The 16,677-nt window shown below is 45.9% G+C and overlaps 1 long non-coding RNA gene across 1 annotated transcript in view; it reads right to left on the bottom strand.

Moving 5' to 3' along the window:
• Positions 1 to 16,677, bottom strand: part of LOC122238355 — a 29,035-nt gene that overhangs the window by 9,920 nt on the left and 2,438 nt on the right. Inside the window, exon 2 of the long non-coding RNA XR_006217266.1 lies at positions 16,134 to 16,428. This is a non-coding gene — a long non-coding RNA (uncharacterized LOC122238355). The remainder of the gene's footprint in view (positions 1 to 16,133; positions 16,429 to 16,677) is intronic.

Raw genomic sequence — 16,677 nt, forward strand, 5'->3', positions numbered from 1 at the left:
ACTTATTAATTTTTTTAATTTTTAATTTTAATTCCAGTTAGTGAACATAGTGTTATATTAATTTCAGGTGTACAATATAATGATTCAACACTTACATTCATCACCCTGTCCCATTATGACAAGTACACTCCTTAATCTCTATCACCTATTTAACCCTCCCCCCCTCTGTTAACCATCAGATTGTTCTTTTAAGAGCTCCACTTTAAAAATTGTTGCTATCAGCTGGTAATGAAAACTCCAGAGTTCACAATGGGTGTCAAACTTGGATTTGGAGGCCTCTGGAGGCCCTGGAGTGTCAGCTTGGAGAAGTCATTTATACACCATGGGGCAGGGCACAGCAAGATGGAAACCAGGGCCTTACAATGAGGGGTGGAGGTGAGTGTGTCATTTCTGAAGAAGATGGGGGAGCATTCAGGTAGAGTCCAGGAAGTAAAAGCAGGGTAAGGAGAACTGATTACCAGCTGTCATCAATCAAAATACCAACTTGAGCCTGAGAGACAAGGGTGGGGTTGGGAGTGGAAGCCAGTAAGATCCCTCACCCAGCATTCGGTAGAAAACTCAAGAAACCTGTGGAGCAGATACCAGCATCTGGATATAAACTGCAGCTGAGGTCATGGGCCAGCCAGGTGAATGAGGTAGTAGGAAATCAAGCTTGAGAAGCAGAGGTGGGTGGCCCAGTGTAATCCCTTTGGCTTAGGGCACCTTGTTAAAAGCCCAAGAACTTGCTTCCTTGTCTTCTTTCAGTTTGTCTTGAAGACAGAGTTTGATAGGTATCTGTGATTAACACTGGGTGAAAATGATTGAACAAGACACACAACATTACTAGATGCTTTCATCCTTTATAAAGGAAGAATTATCTTAAGCCAAAAAAGTTAAAAACAGTCCTTTTCTTAAAAATAAAAACAAAATGTTGACAAAAAGTCTGATCTGGAAAATAAAGAAAAATGTAAAGAAAAAAAAAGAACAACTAATGATTCCATCCCTTAAAGGTAACTCCAATCAACTTTTTAGTGTACTTCCTTCTAGTTTTTTCCCTATGATGTGAGATCATATGGAGATCTTGTGTCATTAGGGGATGTGATCAGGAACTCTGTGTTCACACTATCCCCAGCACAATGCCTGGCAGACACACACGAGGCATATTTGTTGGAAGACTGTTAATTAGGGCATTAAAAAGTCTTTGTGAACATAGCTTTAAAAAATGTTAATTAATTAATTAGTTATTCTGGGGGGGGTAGGGGCAGAGAGAGGGGGGCAGAGAGGAAATCCCAAGCAGGCTTCACTTTGTCAGTTCAGAGCCCAACACCGGGCTCCAACTCACGAACAGTGAGATCATGACCTGAGCTAAAATCAAGAGTAGGATGCTCAACCGACTGAGCCCCCCAGGCTCCCTGAACATAGCTTTTAATAGCTACATGAAGTTCTTCTTACAGACATGACCTAACCTACAGAAGCATTTGAGACTACCTTTCTCTTCCACTGCATGTCTTCACACCCCTCAGCCACCCTTATTCTCTAGGAGGATCTGGAGTGCACCTGTCCTCCTTATTCTGTTTTGTACTCCGTGTCTCCTCTGCCCCCTACCCCTCTGCTTTGATAACTTGTCCTTGCCTCTTAGGGCCCAGCTTAACAGATACTTCTGGCCAGTCTGCCATGCTCCCCGCCTCTCCCAATTCCCCCATTGGTTAGAATCCCTTTGTCAATGGTCCCACAGCACTCTGGCATATCCCTAGGCTCCTGTCAACAAATAGAAGGCACAGTCTAAACAGGTCATTGAGGGGAACTTACTGACAGACTGTTTACAAAGATGTAGGCAGGGTGACAAAAAACCAGCAGGAGACGGTGGGACACTCTGGGCTAGCACGAGGGAAACTACGACCAACTCTCAGTCTGAAGGAAATAGGAAAAGAAGGGGTTCCTGGGGTGCAGAGAAGACTCCTGACAGAAGCTCTGGTAGGGGAGCACATAAGTGGACACGCTGTGGCCTGGCTGGGAAGGAGTACTTCTTCTCATGCTCCCATCTCTCATTGGAGCCTCCTGTTCAGCAACACCATGGAAGCCAGGAGGCAAGCATAGGATTCAGAAAGGCCAGCAGCCTGGGGCTCAGAGCATGGTGGAGAGGGGGAAGGGGATATCTGGGGGGCAGAGCGTCCAGCACATGGCCCACCCCCGTCCGGCCCCTGTGCAACTGTATGACCCCGCACGTTTGCCTCCCACACTCTCAAGAAAGATCCTTGAAGTCACGAACCATGCCTGGTGTCTTTGGAAATATGGCCCCCCACCCCCCGGGAAATCACACGAGAAGGGGAAAGTCAGTATATGCACAGTAATTCACAGCACCATTTACAATAGTGGGAGATTAGAAATGCCTCCAAATAGGGAAGCAGTAGCAAATAGCAAGCTGGCCAGGACATGTCATTATGCAGCCATGAAAGGATTCTCGGGTGGGCTCTGTTAACACATGTAAACGGGGTCACAGGATAACAAGTGACAAAAGCCAATCCTGCTGATTGTAAGTTTGTCACAATGTGTAGATGTGTCCTACATAGGGAGAGATCAAAGGCGTGTATGTTCACAATAGCTGAGAAGCACTGGTCAAATGTCATATCGCCCAATTTAAGAGAAAATAGCAAAGTTCTCATTGAATTTGTCACAAATGTTAGTGCCAAGTAGCTAGAATAGTTAGGACTGGCACAATATAAAACAGAGGGATGGCAGCTTATTTTAGGAGGCTCTGTTGGGAAAAGCCACTTGGCTTTGGTCAGCTGTTCAACCCCCCTCCCCCCCAACACACACACACATACACACACACACACACACAAACAAGCATCCAATGTTGTAGTTGGTGATTGAAACTCCTTTTCCAATACCCCATGGTGGGCTTTGGAGGGAGTTTGTCAGCTAATACACAACAAAGCATTTTCAAAGTTTCTCAGACTTTCATGTGTATATGAATCACCTAGGGGATCCTACCTGGGGGATCTTGAGAAAATGCAGATTCTGCTAATCTAGGTCTGGGAGGGACCTGAGATTTCCCACTCTCAACAATGTCCCAGAAGATGGGGACACTGCTGGCCTTGCCCACCCTCTGAATAGCCTGGCTTTAAATCAGTGGAATTTTGTTTGCTTTTTTTTTTTTTTAACCTTTTGAAACATACCTTCTGCTGACAAATGTGCAAATTACACGTTCTTTGTCATCACCCGCCTCCAGATTCTGATGTGTTTCTGACCGAGTGCTTGCCCTCTATTTGAGAATCCTAGTGTCTTTGGGGCCTCCACCAGCCAAAAAGAACTTGCTGGAGTTTCCTTTTTGGAATAAGCATTCCAGAAATGATACCTTTAGTGTTCCTGATATAAATATTATCGTGTGGAAGAGAATTTCAAACCGCACATGATGCCCGGCCCTTTTCTTCCCAGTCATGGTTATTTTTCTGATTATCATCTTGTAATTCTCACACTGTCTTCATGTGAGAAACTTAAAATTCTCCTTGAATCCATCCGACTTCATGAATTCTTCACAAGGACCTCTGGAGGTGATGCAGGGCCTGGATGATGTAGAATTCCAAAGGATGTCTGGTGACCTGGTGTGATTCCACTACACCAGAGAGGGGACAGGTCCTCACCAAAGGACCTGTTTGCTTTTTGTTTCCGTGATTCTCGAAGCTTGAGTCAGGCACCACGTCAGCTGAGTCTTGCTGTAGAAGGAATCTCCTGTAGCATCCATTCTTGTTCATGCCATCATACATCTTCCTTTTTCAGACATCATTTCGTTTCCACTGAAATGCCCATATTTTGCATATGTCAGCAAGAAAACATTTCTATATGGTTATAAGTCAAAGTGTTTTTGGTTTTCTTCTCTCTCCCTCACTTCCCATTAAAAAATTATCAGTAATGTAAATTAAATTCCTATTTGCACAAGTAGCCTTTGTTACTGATTATATTTTCTTTTTTTTTTTTCAACGTTTTTTATTTATTTTTGGGACAGAGAGAGACAGAGCATGAACGGGGGAGGGGCAGAGAGAGAGGGAGACACAGAATCGGAAACAGGCTCCAGGCTCCGAGCCATCAGCCCAGAGCCTGACGCGGGGCTCGAACTCACAGACCGCGAGATCGTGACCTGGCTGAAGTCGGACGCTTAACCGACTGCACCACCCAGGTGCCCCTGTTACTGATTATATTTTCTAATTTAAAAATGAACTTCCAGGGGCACATGGCTCAGTTGGTTAAGTGTCTGACTTGGACTCAGGTAATGGTCTCGTGTTTCATGAGTTCAAGCCCTGCATCAGGCTCTGTGCTGTCAGTGCAGAGCCTGTGTTGGATCTTCTGTCCCCCTCTGTTTCTGCCTCTCTCCCACTCTCTCTCTCTCTCTCAAAAATAAATAAACATTAATAAATAAATAAATAAATAAATAACAATGAACTTCTAGGTCCAACAATCTGAGAGTCACCTGTTTGCCTCTGCCTTATTTTGTTCTTCTCCCGGCCTTCTCTCTCTTTGTCCTGATTTGTTTTCTGAGTCCGATGTTGCTGTGGAGCTGTTCTAATGGACAGTTGGAAAGTCGGGTCCCCACCATGATCCCATGCCCATGCCTGTGGGTGATCACCACCTCCTGTGAATGTGTGAACACATCCGAATACATGAGCTGGGGTGAGGGGTCAGAGGGAGGCGATTCTCTCCACGGTCCTTGACTCATTGTGTGACCTTGGGTACACCATTTAAATCTGTTTGCTCTGGGTGATACCCATCCCTTGTAAATCTAGAAAGCCATTCTCAAAGAATTATTGCATCTTTGTCCTGATAGATGTTTAGCGAGGATGTGGGAAGAACTCTGTTAACAGATCTGTTCTCTGGCCCCTGTCCCTTATGTATGTCGTTTATTCAAACACATACCCCTCGCCTGAGGGAGGATCTCCTCTCTCAGCTCCTAAATCTGTGTATGTGTGCATGCAAAATTATACACACAAACAGAGAGGAGCACAGAAAAGCAATACTTTTGCCTGGAACTGCTTCTTTGTCATCATTCCCATCGCTGCAAAAATATTGCCTCTGGCCTCTGCCAGAAATTTAAGTCACTCATTAATAAATACCCCACATCTGTTCAATTTTCTTATTCCTCAGGCACTTACTTACTCTTTTGCATTCCCAAGCAATTAAATATGACTATATCAACATTTTGCCTTTCTTGCACTCCTTTTAAAATATAATACCCGCCCCCCCCCCCCTTTTAAGCCCTCTCAACCTCAGTCTTGCAACACAGACCAGGAAATAGCCTGGTTTGTAGACTGTGGAGGGCTGGGAACAAAGCTGTCTGCTGAGCCATCTGCTGTTTCTTAGCTATAGAAAAAGAGGATTTACAGGTTTGGGGGCAGATTATTTTTAGGGGTTTCCAGGCTACTAATATTCTATCTTGTTTGTGTAATTCCTCTCCCAGGTTGAGACTCCCACGAGTCACTGTGACCTCCACAGAGAATAAATAAATGTCCCTGACATACACTCTCATTTGGAAATCTAAAAATATGGAGTCTGGAGCTGCAGAACCTGTCCCAACCATATCCAGTTCTGTCTCATCACTTCTCTTCCAATTGATAGGACTCCCCATTTCTAGCAGAGGGAAGCACCTTATCTGTCTGCACGGAAGGCGGTCTAGTCCAAGAGGGATGTGGAGGAAATGGAATAAAACAAAAGTGAAGTCAATTTGCATTCAGATGTTTGCATTAAATATTAATAGGGCTTGGGGGTGAGGGTAGTGTGTCTTTTATTCACATTCAGGTTGCCATGGCTGTCTGGGATTTGCAGGGCTGGCTCTGAGAGGAGGGGGAAAGGTAAAATGGAGGAAAAGGGCAGCCACCCCCCTGTGAGCAGCTCAGGGTTCAGGCCCTCATCCTGTGCCTTCACACTGTGGCCCAGACTGCCAAGAGCAAGACATGGAAGTTTCCAGCAATAACCAGAGAACATCTGGAGGCCTGTCTCTAGCCAGTGAAACACCCTTATACTTTCAAAGCAATGAGCCCGAGTGTGGGGTCAGCAGAGAGTATCAGGGGAGGGGCAGGAAAGTGAAGAGTGGTAGGGGTAGGGGAGCCCTGGGCACGGAGTGTGTCCCCTGGGAGGCAGGGGCCGGAGACTGTGTCCAGGCCTTTCCCTGGCGTGTGGGGCCTGCAGCCCCAGGGCTTTCTTGAACAAATCCACAAAGTCGGTACAGGAGGGTAGGGGGCAGGAAGGACAGGCAGCCCCTCTCTATCCTCCGGCTTTTGAAGGGAGGTCAGGGGTTTGTGTTATTGGCAAGCGTGGAGGAAAGTGTCGCTTTGAGGAAATGGTGGCTCTGTGCCCAAGGTAGGCTTCATGATGGGTCCAAGTCCTTCCGAAAGGAAGCCCCTGAAACCAAACGTCCAGTTAGGAGACGTTTTTGTGTCTTCTTACGCTTGTCTTTTTTCTTTTTTCTTTTTTCCTCCTGAGAATGAGGGCCTCTCAGTGCCTCCAAACTCACACCAGTTGAGTGACTGTTTACTTAGCCTTCCTGCAAGGCTGGCTCTCGTCACCCACGTCTGGGCCTGTCCCTGAGTTATCCTTCATGAGGGAAACTTGGAAATTTCCATCATTCCCCTCGAATCTGAATCTACCCTGCAGTGGCCTGGCGGCTCGGGTGCTATAGTCTCACAGCAGAGAATTGTCGTCAGTCCCGGCCGCATGTTAGCATCACCTGCACGTCTTTGGAAAGTTTGGTTGCCCAGATGACACGTGGCCCAGTACCAGCAGAATCTTCAGGGGTGGACCCCGGGCCCAGGAGTTTTTAAAACTTCCCAGGGTGACTCCAATGACTGCCAAGTTTGAGAGGTACTGGCATGGGGTTATGAGCACATCCAATGGCCTGGACTTGACTGTTGGCTCTGTTGCTGCTGGAAGTGGCCTTGGGCAAGTTATTTACAGCTCTCTGCCTCAGTCTCCTCCTCTGTACAGTGGGAATAACAATAGTATGATCAGTAGCACAGCACATATAGCATTGGTGTGACGATTACATGAGGTAATTCGCACCAAGGGCTGGGACATTGGCTGGTGCATAGTTAGTGCTTTATAAGAGTTTGGCTTTTATTTTATTTTTAACGTTTATTTATTACTGAGAGGCAGAGAGAGACAGAGCATGAGCATGGGAGGGGCAAAGAGAGGGAGACACAGAATCTGAAGCAGGCTCCAGGCTCTGAGCTGTCAGCACAGAGCCTGACGCAGGGCTTGAACCCACAAACTGCGAGATCATGACCTAAGCTGAAGTGGGACACTTAACCGACAGAGCCACCCAGGCCCCCAGGGTTCACCTTTTATTATGCTGTGGAGCATAGCTCACGTGGATGGGCAGGATGGTGCCGGAACCTGAGAAGAGGCATAAAGAATTGGAGCTATTTCTCCCCGAAAAGGAGGAGGCTTTGCTGGAGTGTGATGATTGTCTTCAGATTCCTATCAGATGGAAAAGGAATGTTTTGCATGACTGTGAAGGAGAGAACACACAGTCAGGAGCGGAAAGTTTCCAACAGAGTCACTTAGCAGCAAGATGAACCGTGTCATGGGGAGTGACTTCCCAGACTCTAGGGTATTCAAGCGGCAGTGGGACAGGCTTTGGTGGAAATGTTGTAAAAAGGAATCACAAGGGCACGAAATGACTCTCAGGGTTGGTGTGGCTGTCATAGGTGGTGAGTCTTGAGTCTAAAGCCGTGTTGAAGAGACAGGACCGAGGTCAAACCAGGTGGAGTCAAACTTGTTTTCAAGTCAAAGAGGTGAAGCTGGGCCAGGCAGTGGAGGTTGGCCCGGGCAGGCCTGGAGCGAGAGTTGATGAAGAAGCCAGCCACGGGACGGGTGGGCCTGGGATGCCTGCTGTGACTAGGGCTGGGCTGCCTTCAGGCTTTTTGGTTGAGCTCCGGACACCTGGCCAATGGGTGGTAGGTTGGCTTTGTTTGAGGCAGAGTGTCAGAGACCATGTAGGCAGGGGAAGGGCAGAGAGAGAGAGAGAGAGAGAGAGAGAGAGAGAGAAAAGGAGGGACAGAATCCCAAGCAGGCTGTCAACTCTGACAGAGCCCGATGTGGGGCTTGAACTCATGAAACCATGAAATCATGACCTGAGCCCAAAACCAAGAGTGGGGCACTTAATCGACTGAGCCACCCAGGAGCCCCAGTAGATACCTTCTAAATCTGCAGCTCAGCTCTGCAGTTTCTCACCTTCAATGACCCCCATGGCACCGTTCCCGGTGGATGCACCCCTTCCCTGCCTTCTCCTCCTTTTGCGCTGTGTGGTTTCCTCCGGGATCTCTCTGCTTTGTGAGAAGTCCACGAAGCCTATTTTACTTGCCCTACCTTTTTTGGGGGCAGTCTGGGGAACAGCACTAGCTGTGACATTACCTCACTAGACATCAAACTGAACTTCCCTTTTGATAAGGCAACTCTTCTCTCACCCTTTTGAATAATATGCCTAGCACGTATTCGTCCACCTCCCTTGCTGGGCATTAGGGAGATGGTGTCAGCACATGGCTCCTGGTTCTCCTCTTGTTTCATCCCCACCTCCTTGTCACCCGTGTCTCTCTGGTCAGTGCCCAGCCACACCCTGGACCTCATCACCTCGCAGGAGGCTCCCCCTTTAGAATTTCCATCTCCGAAAATGCCCTCTGTAGCCATGCCCCCATGTCCTTCCTGGGTCCCACTCACTCCTACTAACCCTCTTCTTGGCCTGCACTGGGGCCCGTGGAGCCCTCCCTCCTTGGGGACATCTCGGACCCATCCTGGAAGCATCTATTTCCTCCCTCCCTGTTGCTTTTAGATACCCTGGTGAGCCGTCTATGGGAAGCTCTTCAAAGGTGCCCCATTCCCTTCCCCTCTTGACTTTCCAGTGTGCCTTCTGGTCTGTTCCTCTTCCCGAACTCCTGCTTTCCGTTGAGGAGGTTCCCTGCACCCAAAGTAATCGGACCCCCGCGCCCCGTTGTTGCCTTCAGACTCTGTGCCCCCGGCCATCTTCCTTTCGCTCCATTTTTAGCTCCCTATCAGATTGCCACGACAGCTGCTCCAAATCTTTTCCACTCTGCTCAAGCCCGGACTGACCCTGCTCGCCTCCCCTCCCTGGGACAGACCTCTTCCTGGCTAAGAAATCCAGCCCTCTGTGCTGCTGGGACTTCTCTCTTCCCTTCGTCCTTTTCACAGAGATGATTTCTAACATTCTCCTTCCCTTTCCTCCCACTCTGGGGAAGAAGCAGTTTTTATTCCTCCCAAAGCTAAGCCTTCCACCTGCACCCCCAACTCTGTCATCTCTTTTTTCTCTGCCCTCTTTCTCCAGTATCACCTCTTCCAATCCCCCAACCTCCATTTCCTCTCAGTCCTGAGTCTTGCGACTCACTCTAATTTCTTTCACCCTAAGAAACAAGCAGTAACAAAGCCCTTACTTTGTCCTCCACCATGCCTCTTTCTTTTCCCTTATTATTTTGCTTTTCATGCTGTCAAGTGGGGTTCTATTTTGCTCCCCTTGTCCCCATAAACCAACCACACTGAGCTAATGTCCCTGGAATATGCCTTGCTGTCACCTTCCTCCCTGGGAGGCAGGCTTCTGAGTTGGAAAAAGCATTGACATGGGAGTCAGCCACTCAGGAGTTTAAATCCTGGCTTTGCCCCATATTGTTATATAATCTTGACCCTCACTTGGCACACTATTAATCTTCCCAAGGAAAAGAAAATGGAAGCACCTAATTCCCTGGCTTGCTGTTGCTACTAAATGCTTATGCTTGTGAAATGCCCAACACATAGTTGGTGTAAAATAAAAAAATACCCCCTTCCATCCCTTGCTGATTCCTTCATGTGCAACACCTTTGCTGTCTTCCATCAGCCTTTTCAATTTCCATCCACCCTTCAAGCCTGGTCTTACTCTTTCCTCTCTACCTGTGGGGCCCAAGTTCTTCCACTTTGTTTGCTCTCTGACCTTGTTCCTCTGTTATAGTGGGTACTGGGGTCTACTCGGATATATCAGGCTCATTTGTACATATTTGTCTGACCTCTAATAAAATCAAGATCTTCTAGGTACAGGGATATTGAATTCACCTTTGGATCCCTTTAGACTACCTTTCAGAGCACCTTACATTAACAGCGACTCAGTAAATGTTAAGTTTAAAAAAAATTTTGGGAAGCCTGGGCAGCTCAGGTTAAGCGTCCGACTTCAGCTCAGGTCATGATCTCAGGTTTCCTGAGTTTGAGCCCCACATCGGGCTCTGTGCAGACAGCTCAGAGCCTGGAGCCTGCTTCAGATTCTGTGTCTCCCCCTCTTTCTGCCTGCCCCCGCTCACACTCTGTCTCTCTCTCTTTCCCTCAAAAACAAATAAACATTAATTTTTTTTTGATTTTAAAATATTTGCTTAATGCTAGATATATCTAGATCTATCTGTATGCTAGATATCTTTATAACATAAAAATATAAAAAAACTAAGCCGATCTTTTTCTCATCTATGAATATACTCTCTAACCTTGTAGAATTTATAAGACAGGGATTTACAGTGTAAAGAGACCTAGAAAAACCAAAAAACCAAAACAACAACAACAAAAACCCAAACCTGTACCAGAGACCATCAACAGGTCTAGCCGGATTTTTTGTGGTCCTTATGCTAGCTCATGGACATCATTTGCCTTCAGGTTACTCAAGTCCTACTTTGGCAAGTCATGAAGATGTTCCCGGCTTGGTGGAATCCATCAGATTTCTCGGGTGGAAGAGGAAATGGTCAGACTGGCCAATATCTAAGATTCTTCCCAGCTTGCCCAGCTACAGATCAGTGATCACGCATTGTGAGCACCCCATAATTAAGACACTCATTTATAAAGGTGACTGAGGATGCATCTCATGTTGGTCCTGTAATGAAACTTCTTTGAAGAGGGCTGTTTTCTGTAGGTGCATTAATTGGTTAATTTATTTCTTCATGCAACACATGTTTATTGAGCGTCTACTATATGAGCCCAGTGTGATGCTGGGTGCTGGGTGCTGGGAACACAGTGATGACTCAAGCCTGGTCTCAGCAGAGCTCTGGTTGACATTTGGCATGCTCTTCTTGGAAAGGGAGGACACACGGAGGTGGGCTGTGGGCTGGGCTGAGCCAGGTGGTGGCCTAGGCTTAGTGGTTCTCAGAGAGGACAGTCCAAGGGGACATCCCTCATCAGTAACAGCAGCACCTGCCCTTCCTGGCAGGACCCTCCACGCAGTTACTCTGAGCATGAGTCTCTGGGCTTGTCACATTATCCACAGGCAGCCTGAAATGCCTCCTGCTATACACACCAGCTTTCCTCAATTCATCTTTCAATCTGGAGGATTTACAAAGATTTATACCATTAAGAGCAAGATCTCAACAACAGGCTGTATGGGAAAAACATGTTTTTCTCCTGCCCGTATATGTATTAGTGTGTAAGCTCTTCTGGGCAGGGACCCATTTTATGTGTCATGTTGTCTCTGTAAAGCTTCATTCCCTTCTAGGCTTGATGTTTCAGAAATTTGGGTCTATAACTTCATCCGGGATCAACATTTAGGAATTAACACCAATTCTTGGTGAATGGTGAGTCACCTACATTTTACAGTGGGCCACATGGGTCTGATTCCTATCTCATACGCCCTGAGAAAAAAAAGGAGGAGATAATGCCAATATTACTTAGAGTCGAGCCTTCTTTTTGGCTAAGGAATGGTAGGGTAGAACTGAAATATGCTTGTCTTCCCCATGGCCCAGAGACCACGGCTTGAGATTCTTCAGGGGTGCTGGGGGTTAACACAGGACAGATGAGAGAGCAGGTTGTCCATGCTGTGCACTCCCTATACCTGCCCATGTATCAGATGTGCATGCTGTGTTGGTAGACAGTTGCGAAGAATCCACACTGCCTGGAAAGACAGAACCATCACAGTAGGGCCTGGTGGGGACTGGTGGATGGGAGGGGATATGGAGAATCTCTCCCAATTCTGCTTTGATGACTATGAACCTCTTTTTTCTCTCCTACTGGCTCAATGGCTGACCACCTGTCAGACGTGTCTGTGGGAGGATACCCAGATTCACTACTCAGGTCTCGATTTAGAAAGGGCTTACAAAGCAGAGAGGAGGGGAAGTGGAAAACAGGGAAGGTTTGTGGTCTGGATGGTTCCTCTGTGTTGCTGGGAGAGGGCAGGGCAGAGTGCAGGGGGCAGAGAAGAGGGGACAGGGTCCTCAGTTATCTGGCACTGTATGCTTTCAAAGGCAGTTTTCTGGCTCTTGGGTATAGGCAGATCCCAAAGGAAGGGATCTCTAGGCCCCATCCTGTAATTGTTACTTTGCCTCTTCTAAAAAGGATCACATCCCCAAAGTAGATCTTTTCTATGTTTATAGCAAATTTGGCTTGAAAAGTCATCTGAAGCTTTACTGCATGTTTCAAGCCTAAATAATCCTATCATTTGGATGGGGTTGACAGTTTCTCAAGCCTGTTCTCATTTGCTCTCATTCTCATTAGATTTGATCCTTACCACACTTGCATGTAGGACGCAGGGTAGGTATTACTCATCCTGGTTTATGGGTGATGAATTCAGGCTCAGGTCTATTTTCATGGTAGAATTCTACTAGAGTGCCACTAGTGTCAAAAATATCTTACTTTTGGGGCACCTGGGTGGCTCAGTCAGTTAAGCGTCCGACTCCTGATTTTGGCTCAGGTCATGCTCTCATGGTTAGTGAGTTCAAGCCCAGAGTTCGTTTCCATGCTCACAGCATGGAGCCTACTTGTGATTCTCTATCTCCCTCCCTCTCTTTGCCCCTTCTCGATTTGCACTTTCTCTCTCAAAGTAAATAAACTAAAAAAAAAAAAATATTTTACTTTTTTCGTTAAATGATGTGTATGTGGTAGGGGGATACTTAGTGGGCATTATATATGTCACCATGGAGATTCCAACATCCAGTTTGACAGAACAGTGATGAGTTCAGGATTACATGGACACAGCCTGGGGGTGGGGTAGAGAAGCTGAGGGGCTGTTGAAGAGGTGGTGAACCTCACCCTGGCCAGAGGGGCTCACCCCACACTGTGGTCAGCCTAAGGTACTTCTTTCCTTCTCTCAGAGAGCAGCTAACTCAAGAGCCCTTCTCTCATCTCTGACAAGCCCACAGATTATTTCTTCTGGTGTATGGACACAGGGGATGCTGCTCAGCTAAATGAGTGCAAGTGCCCTTTATCTTTGGAATCTTTCTTAGCCCCACCCAGAAGACCAACAAGAATGCAAAGTGAACAGGACCCTGTATCATACCTGATATATTTCTTTTTTTTTTTACAAAAAATGTTTATTTATTTATTCTTAGAGAAAAAGAGCACAAGTGCAGGAAAGGCAGAGACAGAGAGGGAGAGAGAGAATCCCAAGCAGGTTCCACACTATCAGTGCAGAGCCCAATGTGGGGCTCAAACCCATGAATCATGAGATTGTGACCTGAGCCGAAACCAAGAGTGAGACGTTTAACCAACTGAGCCACACAGGCACCCCTCTTTTTTCTCTTTTTTAAGTAGGCTCTAAGCCTAGCATGGAGCCCAACTTAGGGCTTAAATTCATGACACTGAGAGATCAAGACTTGGATGCTTAACCAACTGAGCCATGCAGGCACCCCTCACCTGCTAAATTTCTGACCAGCCAAAGAAAACCAACTAACAACTTATAGCCAATATGGGCAGCCATTATAAAAAATTCAGGGTGAACAGAATGGCTTGATTTGACCAATTGGGAACAGTTAGGGATTGAAATAAAATTGCACATTAGGTAGGAAACGTAAATCATCTTAGGTTACCGTTCTCTCTTTGGCCATCTTATCAGTGTAATTTGGGTGTCGCCAATGTACACTCACTAAATATTTCCGTGTGCTCACTCGAAATTTGAAGTCATATATGTTACGGTCATAGACATTTTCAATTTGTTTCAATTATTATGTTACATTTCCTATTTAATGTAATAGGAATTTGGGGATAGAAATGAAAATAATCATAGTCATAAACGTATTACTTGAGGACAGAAAAGAGATGTTTCCTGTCATCTCTCTCATAAACTAGAAATGCAGCTAACACTTGTTCTGCCTGTCAGCAAAAACATCATGGACCACGGACTACATCATGGACCACTTAGCAAGAAAATCTGGGATGGCCCACAGCTGGCAAGTGGATTATATCGGTCTATTATCCATGGCCCCAGGTTGATAGCCATGGGCCTTGACTTGACACCTCTAACACTGTAAGGGACTTAGAGCAAGAAGTTTTCAAATTTGGACCTACTTCTTATGTATCATTGTGAGAATCAAGGAATCTATGTTACTATAAGTGCCTTATAATGTTGTGCTGTCAAGAGTCATGTGCAATGGACTTACACACTTACCACTCACAAAGCAGTGGACTGATTGATATTGAAATGGGCAATTGAAACACATTGCTTGCCAAATTGTAGGGGAGAGGGGGATGAGGGACTGGGGGGTGGCGTCACGAGAGAATGAATGAGTGTTAACACTTAAAAAAAGTACTAATTCAAGTTGAAGGAAAATATTAGTTGCTAGTACAACAGGATGCAGGATCTTTTAATGTCTTAGACAATTTAGAGATGAAAATTGGCACATTGCTGACTGATAAGATCTGCCTCAACATCCAGTTTCCCAAGTGAGATGCTTTCGTGTAGTATAGAAATAGCTCCTGAAGTTGAAATTTGTTCACGATTCCAAAGCCTAGTTGGTGAGAGTAGAAGTGCTACCCTCAACATCTCAACAGAATCAGTCACTCAGGGAAAATGTAGCCAGAGTTGTCCCAGCAGAAGTAAATCAGAGAAGGTAGTCTTGGATGCTAGCATACATAACACTTGAAACAAAATATTTACTACTCAGTGTCTACTTCATCAGAAATGTGGGTTACTTGGAATGTGTACATCTGCCACGTTTTATTTTTTATTTATTTTTAAAATTTATTTGAGAGAGACAGAGACAGCATGAGTGGGGGAAGGGCAGAGAGAGAGAGAGAGGAAAAGAGAGAGAGAATCTCAGCCAGGCTCCTCGCTGCCAGCACAGAGCCCAATGCGGGGCTCGAACTCACGAAACCATAAGATCATGACCTGAGCCAAAACAAAGAGTTGGACACCAAACCGACAGAGCTACCCAGGCATCCCAACATATGCTATGTTTTAGAAGATGAAGCAAATAATCACAAAACATTTGTTTTTAAAACAAAGAAAATGAACTAAGCAGCAGCTACCACCTGCTGACTGCCTGTTATGCTTCTGTGTACTTTATTTTACAATAGCCACAAGGTAGATATTGTGTCCATTTTATGTATGAGGATGCTATGGCTGAGAGATTGAGTAACATTTTGGGGGGAGTCATAGAGCTAGTAACAGCCAAGACTAACTGACTTCAAAGCCCAAGTTTTGTTTTTTGTTTTTCTTGATTCTGCTCTATGAAGTGTTTATTCAGAAAACTCTCTTAAAGAGTCCATCCAGAGTCCATAAACATTTTAAGTGAATCCTCTATGGCTTTTACAGGTGTACCTATGTGTGTATATGCACACACACACATATCTATGTACATACACGGCACAGAGTGTCAAGGAATGGATATACTGTTTACTGTAGGCAGAACCTTGCTAGGGGCGTTCCCTTAATGGAGTCATCAAATTCTCAGGTTCTGAAAATGGACTGTGTCAGTTAAATGTTATCTAAGGGACTGACTCATGCTGACCCAACTGACTGATAAAACAGGTATTGCTTTGGCAATTAAATGTGAGCAAAAGTGATAAAATTCACTAAGTTTCCTTCCCAGCATGGTGGTGACCGTGGAGGCATGGGTTAAGAGGGAGCTTCTGTCAGTCAGCTGGGTTCCTGGGTGATTGCCGAGCTGACCTGAGCTGAGCAGCAGTGGGAGAGGGAAATTAAGCTTGCCATTGAATCAACAGAGGTAATGGGGTTGGGTGTTAGGTATATAACCTCGCCCATCCTGACTGATAGAATAAATTGGTCACTCCTTCTTATATATAACAATGGATGAAATCTAGTCCAAGCATGTGAATAAGAGGGGTGCTTGAGGCCAAAGACGGTTTTTAATAAAACCTACATTAAAATCTCAATGACCTGTAACCCAACTAATCAAAATTCAGTTAATTTGTGCACTTACCGTTCTCTTCAGTGTGCTGGTCCAAGGCACCTTCATCTCTGGATTATCGGAACTGTTTCTGCCTGCATCTACCTTCGTCACCCAGACTCTTTCCTTAATCCAGTCCTGGGGTGGACCTTTTCCAAAATTGTGTTTTTACTATCTTCCAAACTGATGTTTTAGTTAACAGTGTATCAGGACTGTCTCTCTATGAAGTTAATGAAATTATTTCTCGCTGAAGGAATGTGGCTTGAAAATCAGGGCCAGTCATTTGCCCAAGGCCCTTCCTCCCATGGGGGGCTGATCCTGGTGTGCTCTACCAAAGAGAAGGGCCGGTGGTGAGTTGATGTACGGAGAATTAGAACAAAAGGAATGAAGTCTCTGCAAGGACTACTTCTATCAGCAGAGGTGCCCCAACTGTCAGGCATCCTGACCCCCAGCCCAGTCCTCTGTACATATAGTACATCTAAGGCTTGCTTAACCAGAAAGTGGAATCTGGCTAACTGAGAGCTCATGGTACACTCTATTTTGTAATAAGGTGATATCTGCATTCCTAAGAAGCCTC

Source organism: Panthera tigris, chromosome B2 (assembly GCF_018350195.1).
Source record: "Panthera tigris isolate Pti1 chromosome B2, P.tigris_Pti1_mat1.1, whole genome shotgun sequence".
Taxonomy (NCBI): domain Eukaryota; kingdom Metazoa; phylum Chordata; class Mammalia; order Carnivora; family Felidae; genus Panthera; species Panthera tigris.